This window comes from Cornus florida, unplaced genomic scaffold, assembly GCF_030987335.1.
Source record: "Cornus florida cultivar Cherokee Brave unplaced genomic scaffold, ASM3098733v1 CherokeeBrave_3.0.0_Hap2_Chr01, whole genome shotgun sequence".
NCBI lineage: Eukaryota > Viridiplantae > Streptophyta > Magnoliopsida > Cornales > Cornaceae > Cornus > Cornus florida.
In genome coordinates this window covers 63,700,262-63,711,998 of record NW_026775571.1, presented here as the reverse complement: position 1 = coordinate 63,711,998, position 11,737 = coordinate 63,700,262, and the positions used below count along the sequence as shown (strand labels likewise).

General features: G+C 36.3%; 1 long non-coding RNA gene across 1 annotated transcript; it reads left to right on the top strand.

Moving 5' to 3' along the window:
- The first annotated feature begins 362 nt into the window (after positions 1 to 362).
- Positions 363 to 11,737, top strand: LOC132298927 (uncharacterized). The gene is made up of 2 exons (XR_009479993.1): positions 363 to 1,448; positions 4,162 to 11,737. It is a non-coding gene; the product is annotated as an uncharacterized LOC132298927 (long non-coding RNA).

Here is an 11,737-nt window from a genome sequence, read left to right as displayed (position 1 = left end):
TGATTAGAAAGGTATTGGCATAATGTACTCTCTTTTTTTTTTTTTTTTTTTCTCAGCTTTTGTCACACTGGGTTTTCCTGACAAGATTTTAATGAAGCAGTTTTAACCTGTGCAATACCATTTTCATATACACAAGAATATTGTACTCTTTTTCCTTTTGCTAGATCTTATCCCACTGGGATTTTTCTAACAAGGTTTTAACGAACCATAGTGTTTTATGTTGTAAGACATTGGACTTTGATGGTTAAGTGACTTGGTAAAACACGATTGGTAGAGTTTGTTGGTGGGACTAATTGGAGGCATTTGATTGGTATATTGATGTGGTGATATGAGATTGGCATGATGATGCAACAAGTTGCAAGTATTTAATTGGCATAGTAATGTGATAATAGAAGATTGGTCTGATGATGCAAAGACTTGCTGGGCACCAAAATCAAGAGCGGCAACCGGAAGGGTTTTTTGTTATTGCATTTTAAATCCCTAAATGTATACTTTTTTGCATTTATACCCATAAAATTTTAAAATTGGCCCCACTGAAATTATAAAAAAACCTCTCTATATAACTGTCCCCCCTCATATGAATTTCTAGATCCGTCCATGTATATGTGTGGTAGGATATTGTATTGTGTATCCTTTCTAGCAATAAAATTTCCTTCTATTTCTCTTTGGGTAGGTCTCTTAGTGTATACATATTTTATACGGAGTATTACGCTTTTTTATTGTACTTTTATAACAGCACATGTATTATAGTAAGCGGGGCAAGGGGCACGTGCCCTTGAGCATACACTGCCCTGACTTTATATGCATACGGTATTTTTTGCTCGTCACCCTATATAATATATGCGTACTGCTATTTCATTTTGTGTCTATATATATATATATATATATCTACACACTTATTGCTCTCAAGATCTCTAGCTTCAAAGAGAATCTGACACAAAATTAAGCAAGGTTCCTATGGCTTCTTCATCTTCTTCTTTACTATCTCGATCAGAATATGATGTATTCCTAAGTTTCAGAGGGGAAGACACTCGTAAAACCTTTGTGGGCCATCTCTACACGGCTCTGAATCAGAGAGGAATCAGGACCTTCAAAGATGATGAAAGGCTTGAGAGAGGAAAATCTATTTCTTCGGATCTTGTGAAAAATATCAATGAATCCAGCATTGCAGTCATTGTTTTCTCCAAGAACTACGCTAATTCATCATGGTGCTTGGATGAATTGGTGGAAATTCTTGAGTGTAGGAGGACCAAAGGACTAACAGTTTTGCCCATTTTCTACCATGTGAAAGCATCGGATGTTCGAAAACAGAAGAGGAGTTTCGCAGAAGCATTTAAACAGCACGAAGAAATTCATAAGGAGGAGACCGAAAGGGTGCAGAGATGGAGGGCCACTTTGAAGGAAGCAGCAAATCTAAGCGGGTTTGATTTAGAACATGCAGCAAATGGGTACGTACATATGCTTGCTTCTATTAGTTGCTATTAGTTTAGTTCAAATATATTGTACGTTTGTGCTTTGTAAGCTACAACTTTTTTAGTACTTGTCAGCAGCTTTTTTGTTTTGCTTGCATTCGCACCAGATCATCTCCCTCCCTCACTCCTCTGCACTCTCTTTTCTCCCCCTCTCATCCCTCAGCAGACCCATTTTTGGGGCAAACCCACAAAGAGAAACCACAGCTGCCACCTACACCTACCAGAAAGAGAGAAAACAAAGGAGAAAAGGGGGCAAAAAAAAAAATGGTGTAGTTTGTTCATGAATTGGTTGGAAATCATTTTGCATAAGTGGGGAAGGGCATGGAAACAGACCCGCCGGAGAGTGAGAGAGAAAGAGAGCGGAGAGAGAAAAGGAGACCGGCTTCCTTGCTAGCCTCTTTGCCACCATCGTCGGCTTTTGTCTCAGCCGGCAAACTCCGTGGTACGCCAAAAATGGGTATGCAAAGAGGTTAGAGAGAGAGAATAGAGTGCAGATGGAGTGAGAGAGGGAGATGATCCGGTCCAATTGCAAGCAAAATAGAAAAGGTCAGCAGCCTATGTGAGTGTGGAGCAGCAGTCGCACTCCCGAGTAGTCGCACTATGCTGTTAGCATACCTCTTTTTTGAGCGTTTTTGAGAAATTATTTCTCTTGTTGTGCACACTTCTTTTATACTTTTTTTATTATCTACACTTATTTATTTTATTAGTTAAAATTTGTCCACACATTACTCAATACACTATCAATTTATTTTATAATATAAAAAATACACACAAGGCCCACCATTCTAAGGGCAGCATGTCTACTTGATTATACACATAGAATCCAGTGTAGAGTTTCAGGGGAGACCACAAGTGTGGACTGTGGAGGGTGCACACGAAACCCCTTGAATCAACACATTCCTCACATATTATCTAAATGCTCTTGCCCTATAGGGATGCTCTTAATAAGATATATTCTCTCCTATCTTAATTAGACTTCTCATTTTATGGTGGCAAACTTATATTCCGTAGGTGAGTAAAATTCTGTAGAAAAGAGTAAAAAAAAAAAAAAAAAAATTGGGTATAAAAGGCATCATGGCATCTCAGGTAGTAACTAGTAACGAAGTTGACTCACTCTTCTCTCATGGTAATATGATTCGAAGAAATCAAGAATATGATTCGAAGAATTTGATAATGAATATGATTCGAAGAATTCAAGAATTTAAATGAGACATTTGGAAACAAATTGAAATAATCAGTTTTTTCCAAGAAGAATATGATAACGATGTTGACTCACTCTTCTCTCATGGTAATAAGGATAATGAATATGATTCGAAGAAATAAAGAATATGTGATTCAAAGAAATCAAGAATATGAATATGATTCGAAGAATATGATAATGAATATGATTCGAAGAAATCAAGAATTTGATTGAGACATTTGGAAACAAATTGAAATAATCAGTTTTTTTCCTTCCTTCTTTCTTTGTTTTTTCTTCTCTCTCGGTCACTCCCGTTTTCTCTCTCTTTTTTTTTTTTTTTTTTCCCTTCTCTCTCACTCTCAAACAGGAACCACACCAAAGTAACAAGACCTAAAATCAATGTCATTCAAGAAAAAGAACTTGATTGAAGAACCCAAACTACGAAAGGGTTATTAAAATCCAATTCAAAAAATGAAAAGAATTTTACAAGATACCAAGAATTAAGATTCCATTTGAAAACCTAGATAAACCTTAGAAATGCCAATTAAAATAGAAAGATAAAAATGAAAAAGTTAAAGTACTCAAAAACTGTCTAACCAAACCAGTACTGTCAGTACATGGAAAAAAAAATGAAAAAAGACAATTGATGAAATCAAAAACCACAAGGAGGAGTAATTAAAAGAGACGGAGCATTGCAAGGAAACGTAAACATATACCGTGAATAATTAGGTTTTGATAAGGAGATAGGTGCAGAAACGAAAAAGATCACCCGATTTGAAGAGAGAACAGTGGAGGAGAAAAGGCCGGGAGAGGGAGTGAGGAACTTGGAGGCTCCGCCCGTCGGTGGGTTTGAAATCGACGGAGCAGAATAGCCATACATGGCGCGCAAAAACCCTTGACAATTTTGACACCAGAGAGGCCTGTCTCTAGGGTTAGAAGGTTAGTTGCGTAATTTAGCATTTAGTTGATGACATCATCCAGAATGTCAGCAAGGAGATTTTTAGCAAGGGAAAAATAGTACTTGGCCATGGTAAAGTAGAGTAGAGAGTTAACTTTGACAGGCGAGGTCTCCGGAGATTTTTCTAATAATTTCAGCCGCGGGATATTTGGACAAATTGTGAGGACTTATGTCCTTTTTTCATTTTTTTTTCTTTTTTCGGTCATTTTCAGGTTTTGGGTCATGTGGGCCCGGGCAGGGTCGTGTGTTCAGGAATTGCTCCTGACATTTTTTATTTATTTTGTTGGGACGTATTAGATATTTATAATTTATTTTGGGGCGCCGGCATTATTATTTTTGAAATATTTTCATTTTTAAGCATTTATGTGATTTTTAATTTTTGATGGGGCTCACGAGAGCTTTTGTGTTTTAGTGTGTGTGTGTATATATATGTTTGGAGAGAGAGAAGGAGACAAAGGGCCGACCATTCCCCTTCCCCTTCCCCCTTTTCTTTTCTTTTCTTTTCTTTTGATCTTAGGCTTAATAGCTCTATTGAATCCCCTTTTGGTCAGATTTTGCCAATGCCATAGAAGGGAGAAGCGACGGGGACACCGAGAGCTACGTACCATCTATTTTATTTTGACTTTTGGGCATTTTGGGATTTTTGTGTGAAGACTAGAGCTCGAATTTGGAGGCGGTCGTAGCAGGATTTTTCGCTCTCCATGCTTAATTTCCTCTTCGACCCCCCGAAGTTGTGTCGCATTCGGAGCACTTTCGTTTTGGTATTTTGGGGTTTTCACCTCAAAGAGAGGTAGGGGGTGTGTTGTGCATGCACATGTGTATGTGTGTGTGTGTTGGATTAGATAACTTATATTGTGACAGAAAATGTATAAGAATGATGATTTGATGATTTAAATGTTGCAATCTCATGTATAGTATGTTTAACAGAGTAGTAATTGCAATCATAGGTGGTCGCCAATGTGGTTTCATTTGAAATGTGCTCATCTCTAATTATTGGTGCTTTATTTCTCTCTCTCTCTCTCACACACACACATACACACACACACACATATATATATATATATATATATATATATATATGATAGTGTGGTTATTGTTTCGACAATCACCTATGCTTGAACAAAGTAAAATAAAAGCAATAATAGCCTCGAGAAGGATTATCCAAAATAGAAATAAAACTAAACTATAAAGTGCACAATTAGAAGTTCAAGAGTTTGAGATATGCTCACAAACGGCCAAAGCAAAACCGTGATTCCCAAGCTTACTCCTCCCTCAATCAAGTACCTACAATTGCACAAAAATAAACAATAGGCAAATGATATACAAAAAGTCCTAAACTAACAATAAAATGAGCACTAATTTTAAATTGAATCAATTGAACCGTTGTCCTTAGCCACAGTGTCAAAAATTGATGGTTTGTGATCGAAACTTTGATTTTAAATTTATATAACCACTACTACGTAGGATAACGAAGCATGTGGTCCAACACAAGGACTATAAGCTTAATCCAAATTCAATATTAATGATCAAATGACAAGAAGTATAGTTTGGATGGTTCCTAATTAATAACTAGAATTAAATCTATCTAAAATGTAAATAACTAGATTGATAATGAAAAAGACAATATAAGAGAGAGACTTAGGGCATGAAATCCACCTTTAAGCCTTACAATTATATCAATGCAATGAGATAAATTGTGCATACAAAGATTGTGGCTACAAAGACACAATTGAGATCAAGATAATGCTATAATTAACATCAACAAGCATGAATTATCAAAGCTAAGAATGAATTATTTACTTACCTACATCTAATCTAACATTTGTAGTACAATTCATTAAAACTAAACATAAATCATCAAGTTGTATGCAATTATATCCAATTAGCACCATTGTGTAACCATCATCTACACAATTACATAACCATCATCTACACAATTACATAACCATCATCTACACAATTACAAGAAGTGGAAATGTAGAGTTTAACCTTCAACAATCAATACATAAGACAACATAGAGATTAGAAAAGACCAATTCAAGCATTTAAACACAATCAAGCTTGGTACAACCAAGATTAATCCTCTGGGTTACACAATCTATAGACAAATATAAAAATCTCCAGATTAAAAGATAATGATACAATTACATAGGGCTTCATCCAAGCCCTAAGAAGGAAAGAAACTAGCTAGCCATGGAGATGTTGAGGATCATCTTTGCAGCTTTAATCTTCATCTCATAGCACTACCAAAGCTTCTTCTACAATCTTCAAGAGCAAATGAGAGAGAAAATGTAGAGAGAGCTCAAGCTTTGATCCAAAATCCAAATCCCTTTCAAAATTGCTTGATTTTTATATTTATACTTGACTCTTGGGCTGCCAAATTATCATAAAATGTACATAAGGCTCGTCAATTGGATGCACCATGGACTTCGTTTAAGGAAAATGTCATATCAAAATTTGAGAGTCATGTCTTGTGAATACAACCAGTCGCGTTTAAGATGCGATCAATCGAGAAGCGATCTATCCCACTCTACTCACGATCGATCGCATGCCTCTAATTTTTGCACTTCAGCTTCTTTTTGCTTCCCTTCTTTGCCAAGACTCCGTTGAAGCTTCCTAAGAGCTTTACGAGATTGGATTTAGCCCATTTAAGCCATAAGAACCTAAAATCGACAATAAAGTGAATTAAAACTAAAAAGATGAATAAAGATAGAAATAAGGTGCCAACATATGTACGAATAAAGGCCGAAATGTGCATCTTTCGGCATTTATTACACCCTCAAACTTACATATTGCTAAACCCTTAACAATAAACAAAGATAATAAATGGAAGCAACAACTAACAAACTCCATTTTCATATGGAACACGATTACATTTAACATATAAAATAAGCTTTTTAAACCCCTAACTTACCCCTAGCGGATGAGTGAAGTCTCGTAAAATGATACCCACAAACATTCATATACATTAATCCCAACAATTCAACATCATGCAATCCAATATAGTCCCTATACATTAATCCTGCCAAGTATACCCATCAACATTGACTCTAGCATCTTTTTAAGTGAACCGACAATATTCAACTATGTTGCTTAACTTAGCATAAACAATGCAAAGATCAAAATCAGACCTCAAGCTAGAAAACATCTCAATTATTAACTATCAAGACTATGAATGACCCTTTATTCACCTTTTCTTTTTCTTTTTCTTAAGCACTTAGGATCAAAGATGAGAGCATTGTCCAATGTAAAGATATCTTAATCTTTTTAGAAGACTCATGTAATAAGTGTTGGGTCAATGGCTACCAAACCAGATGACTTTAAGGCAGTAGGTGTTAAGACACCCCAAAGGACTTAATAACTCAAGCCAACTAGCTTACAAATAAAAATTTCTCTCAACTGTTCATTTCCTAAACCCTTTACCTTTTGACATGAGAGAATAATACTTAGTGAGACAAGAATCCCTGTTACTCGATAAAAGAGCATTTATTATTTTATTGGGTCTTTCACATTTTGACACGAGAATTCAATACTTAATGAGGAAAGAATCCCGGTTACTTGGTAAAAAGGCTTTATTATTTAACATGCAAGGTCATCATATCAAGTATGTTGAATTCTCAAAGTCTACTAACTTAACTAAGATAAAACCAAAGCAATGATCAACTAAGCATATACTCGACAAGATGAATGTTAGTGTGCGCCTGTGTAAGTATAGTACTCTATAATCAATCCTCAAGGCATGATTAACATGAAAGGTGATGTGGACCACAAAAGCAAGTATGTCAAAAAGTTTGAAATTATCCCTAAATGACGTCCTTAAGCATACAAAAAGTATTATACTCTAAAAAATTGCTATGAAACGTTATTCATATTTCACAAAGATTGAGTCATTGCTAAATTTAGCTTTTAACTCTCAAAATGCATGAAAAGCTCAAACAAATATAATAGAATTTAAGAAAGTGACATACCCACGAACTTAAACCATACATTGTACTCAATGTGCAATAAAGATAAAAGATAAGATAGAGAGATTATAACAGCGTGGCAAAAAACCAGTGAAACGCTGGCAACAAAATGATCTAGCTGGAAGAAAGACACCCCCAAACTTGGATTCAAAAACCTGCCTCATTAAAGTACCACACTAACATAACTCTCTTCAATATCAAAATGGTATAGGGATAAGCACACAATACATACTAAAGCAATATGAAATGTAATAGAAGAGAGAGAGAGAGAAAAAAAATAGGCCTTAGATATAACAGTGAAACAAGAAGGATACAGAGAATTAGCTTTATCAGGCACAAACTATCAACTTGATAAACTATTTATGTCAATGTAGCAAAAATAATCAAGTGACAAATATTTGACAGTAGCAATAAAAAATAATACACAACCCCAAATGTATGGCTAGCGGACTAGCTAATGAAATAATAACATCACAGTGTAGCATAGTCAAAATAGTCTACCCAAATGTAAGGAAAGAGAGAATATATATAAATAAAGAGATGTAGAGAAAGAGAAAGATCATCGAGTAAGCGGCTGGGAGTGTAATGGAGCCCGGGTCTGGAGATGAAGTAGAATATCACCCATCATGCTGTGTATCTAATCCTGAAAATCCATAATATCTCACCTTACCACCCCCGGAGCTGAATAATCTTCCCCTGAAGTTGAGCAATCTCCCCCCAAATGGTCATAATCAGCATGGGGGAATATAAAGGGCTTCTCATGAGTACAGTTTTCAGGGCTGTAGAGTCGGCAACTAGCTGCTTTGGAACATCTGCATCCCTCATCTCAGGGTCCTGACCTGGAATAGCTATCGAAACTGGCACATCCCCCTAAACCTTAGCTGTATTAGCTAGAAATAGCCTTGGTGCCCTCTAGCATGCACTTCATCCAATCTGAGTTACTATAATGTAATGAAATTGAGAAGAAAGGTTCATCCAAATGAAAGGGGCATTGCTAATCATCCAGGATCTGTGCAATGAGGTGGGCATATGGTAGGCTCCAAGCCTTGGCCAGTTTAAACTGTCTGGAAATGAGCTCATCCCAATACTTATGCAGGACACCCTATATAAGTGTTGGAACTGGAAACCAATGACCTGTAGGAATAGCATAGAGAGTTGTTAATAAATTACATCTCCACTATATCTTATGGCCGGAGGGAAATACATTACAGTAGAGGACCGTGACAAGAAACCACATCTATTGTGGTAAGGTCTTCCTTGTAGCATAATTACCGTACCTATCTGCAAACTCTATACATAATATTGATCATATCTTGGACTAAGGGCCATTTGAGAGGTGGGTATACAATCTGGGATGCGTGGATTGCCTCTAGGGATCATAGAGGCACCGACAAAACAACCTCAATGGTATTAATGGTAATAGCAATAGGATTCCCTGGTCCTGGTGGATCACCTCTATGGGTCTAGTCTGGAGTCACGTAGGGTCCACCTGGTCTTGGTGGAGATACTGAAATAACAATCAGACAAGGTGAGGACAAATCCGCTCATGTACTGGATGAAGCATAGCAGAAAAGGCCCCGCCTGGTAAATCTTGGCATATGCCCACTTGGTTTCATTCCAACTAAAAATATATGGCTTGTGGAATGTTGTCTCGAGAGCTAACACCTTTTTCTCGAACTCCTCACTCAGTACCTCCCGGACTATGTGAGTCGTATGAGGAGTCGGTGAAGTCGGAGAACGAGATGGTGAAAGGATGGAGTAAACTCGGGAGATGAAGATGTTGTAGGCTCTCGATTATGGTCAGTTCTCATCTTTCTTTGTCCATTCTTTGGAGACATGGTCTATAAAATAAGAAATACTTGCATGATGCATTAGTCCCCTGAAATAGAAAGATGTATGATTGCTTGAAAGACATATGGCATGTGTGCATAAAGATGAAACAATAATTAAATCAGTACAACAAGCAAGCCTATGCAGGACGTACATGTTGTAAAGAGAACTTTAAATTCACATTCCATTTCAAAAATTAAAAGCATGAGAATACACAAAGCATGTTGACATGAAAATATCCATTTTCAACCCTTGGGATGCCTTAACAAGCTAACATGCAAGCATGGATGAGGTAAGAGAATCAACAAGTGCATAAGTTGGAATTTATGTGAAACTGGACACAAGTTATCATTTGATATGAAACTCAAAGCATAGGGCAAGCATTTTGGACATGGAAGCACAAAGTCATGAAAATATGGAATTATGGACCAATGCAACCCCAAGAATGACAAACCAAGGTCACATCCCATTAACGACCTCATTTTGGAGAATGAAGCATGAATGCTAATCATTAACCTAAGACGTGAGGATGACAACCATGAATGTGACAATGAGACCAACGACACTCAAAAACATGCATTTTTATTTCTATTTTTGACTTCAAAATCACCATGTTAGAAAATGAGGTTCAAAGCCAATCCTAAACAATTCACAAGGTAATAGAGGAGTTCTTAAATTGAGATTTTAACCTTCAAAACAAACAATGTGTGGTCGTGATAATCTAAAACGAAAGTGGACTATAGATGATGAAATAGTGTATGGAAAATGCAACTATGACATTGGTTTACTAAGATGACACTCAATGTTCTAAACAAAGTAACCTTGATAATGCCCTAGACAAATCTTATGAACACAAGAGAGAATGAATGCTTCATAGCTTGAAAATAACAATGTTGGAAGCCTTGTAACATGATCATAACACATCCTTCACAACACAAATAAACCACAACTCCATCTGCAATAATTCCCATCCTCCATTTATTCTCAACAAACAACTATGGTCACTTGAGGCATGTGACCCCCTTAGCCTGAATAGAATCAAATGATTAGAGCATGTGTAGAAAAATAACTAATTTTGAAAGCATGTATCAATGAAGCATTAATTTGTATATATGAAAAATCAAGAGATTGGAATGAGAACATCATCTTATCCACTTATCAACACAATGAACAACAAAATCACAGCATGAATAAATGAATATGAACATGGAGATGTCAAAACAATGCGAATGACAATTGAAGTAAAAGAAAACATGTAATGAATTAAGGTTTATGTAAAGCATTACCATCATCATTATGACATTATCACTTGTGGAAAGATCACCACTAGATCATCTTCATTAAAACCATTTCCATGATAAGAAATCATCATTATTATTCTTATTTTTCAATTCAAACTTCAGTATCACAAAATCCTCAAAATTAAAGTTAAAACTGTCATCAATGTCACAATTGAGCATCATCAACATATTTGTTTATATAGAAATGAAAGTTGTGAATAGTCCATATGAATATCCTTATCAGACTCATGGCATTAGCATCATCAATGACAGGCTTAACATGAAAATCACAGTATTAAGTATGGCCCTAACATTGTCACAGATGTACAAATCCAATAAATATTTATCTTAATAGTCATATGCACAATATAGATCATTAAAGTAACCATTTGTGAGGGAATAAGTAGCATGAAAGATCATGAGATGATTGAGAAGAGTATTAGATCATCACTTACCGAAGAGGGGGAACTTGGATGCAAACCGAAGAGGAAAGATGACAATGTGTACCTAGATGCAATGAAATGGACTTCAAATGTTAGATCTGGGCTCTAATTGTGTGGGAATGGAGATTGACGAGCTTAGGGTTCGGGAGGAAGAAGAGAGAAATGGACAGAATGGAGGAAATGGGTGCCGGAAGTGTTTTAAAACACTATTGTTGCCGCCACGATCGATCGCGTTCGAGATTTGAATCATGGGACCAAGGTACTTGTGATCAATCGTGAGCATGGACTGTGAACGGTCGCGAAGAGTACCGATTTTGGAAGTTTTCAAAAAAATTTGAAGTGTTGGATCGCGATCGATAATGACCTAGCCTATAATTGATTACAAAGAAGACTGATTTTGGAGAATTTCAAAAAATTTATAAGTGCTGGCTTGCGGTCGATCATGCTTACACGAATGGTTCCTGTGAACGGTCAAATGGGTGCCTGAAATTTTGCTGCTTTAAAATTTTTTCTCAGTGCAAAGCCGCGATCGATTGGGAGGGAGGACGCAATGCGTAGTGCTCAAAATTGAAAAAAAAAAAAAAAAAAAAAAAAAAAAAAAAACTAAAA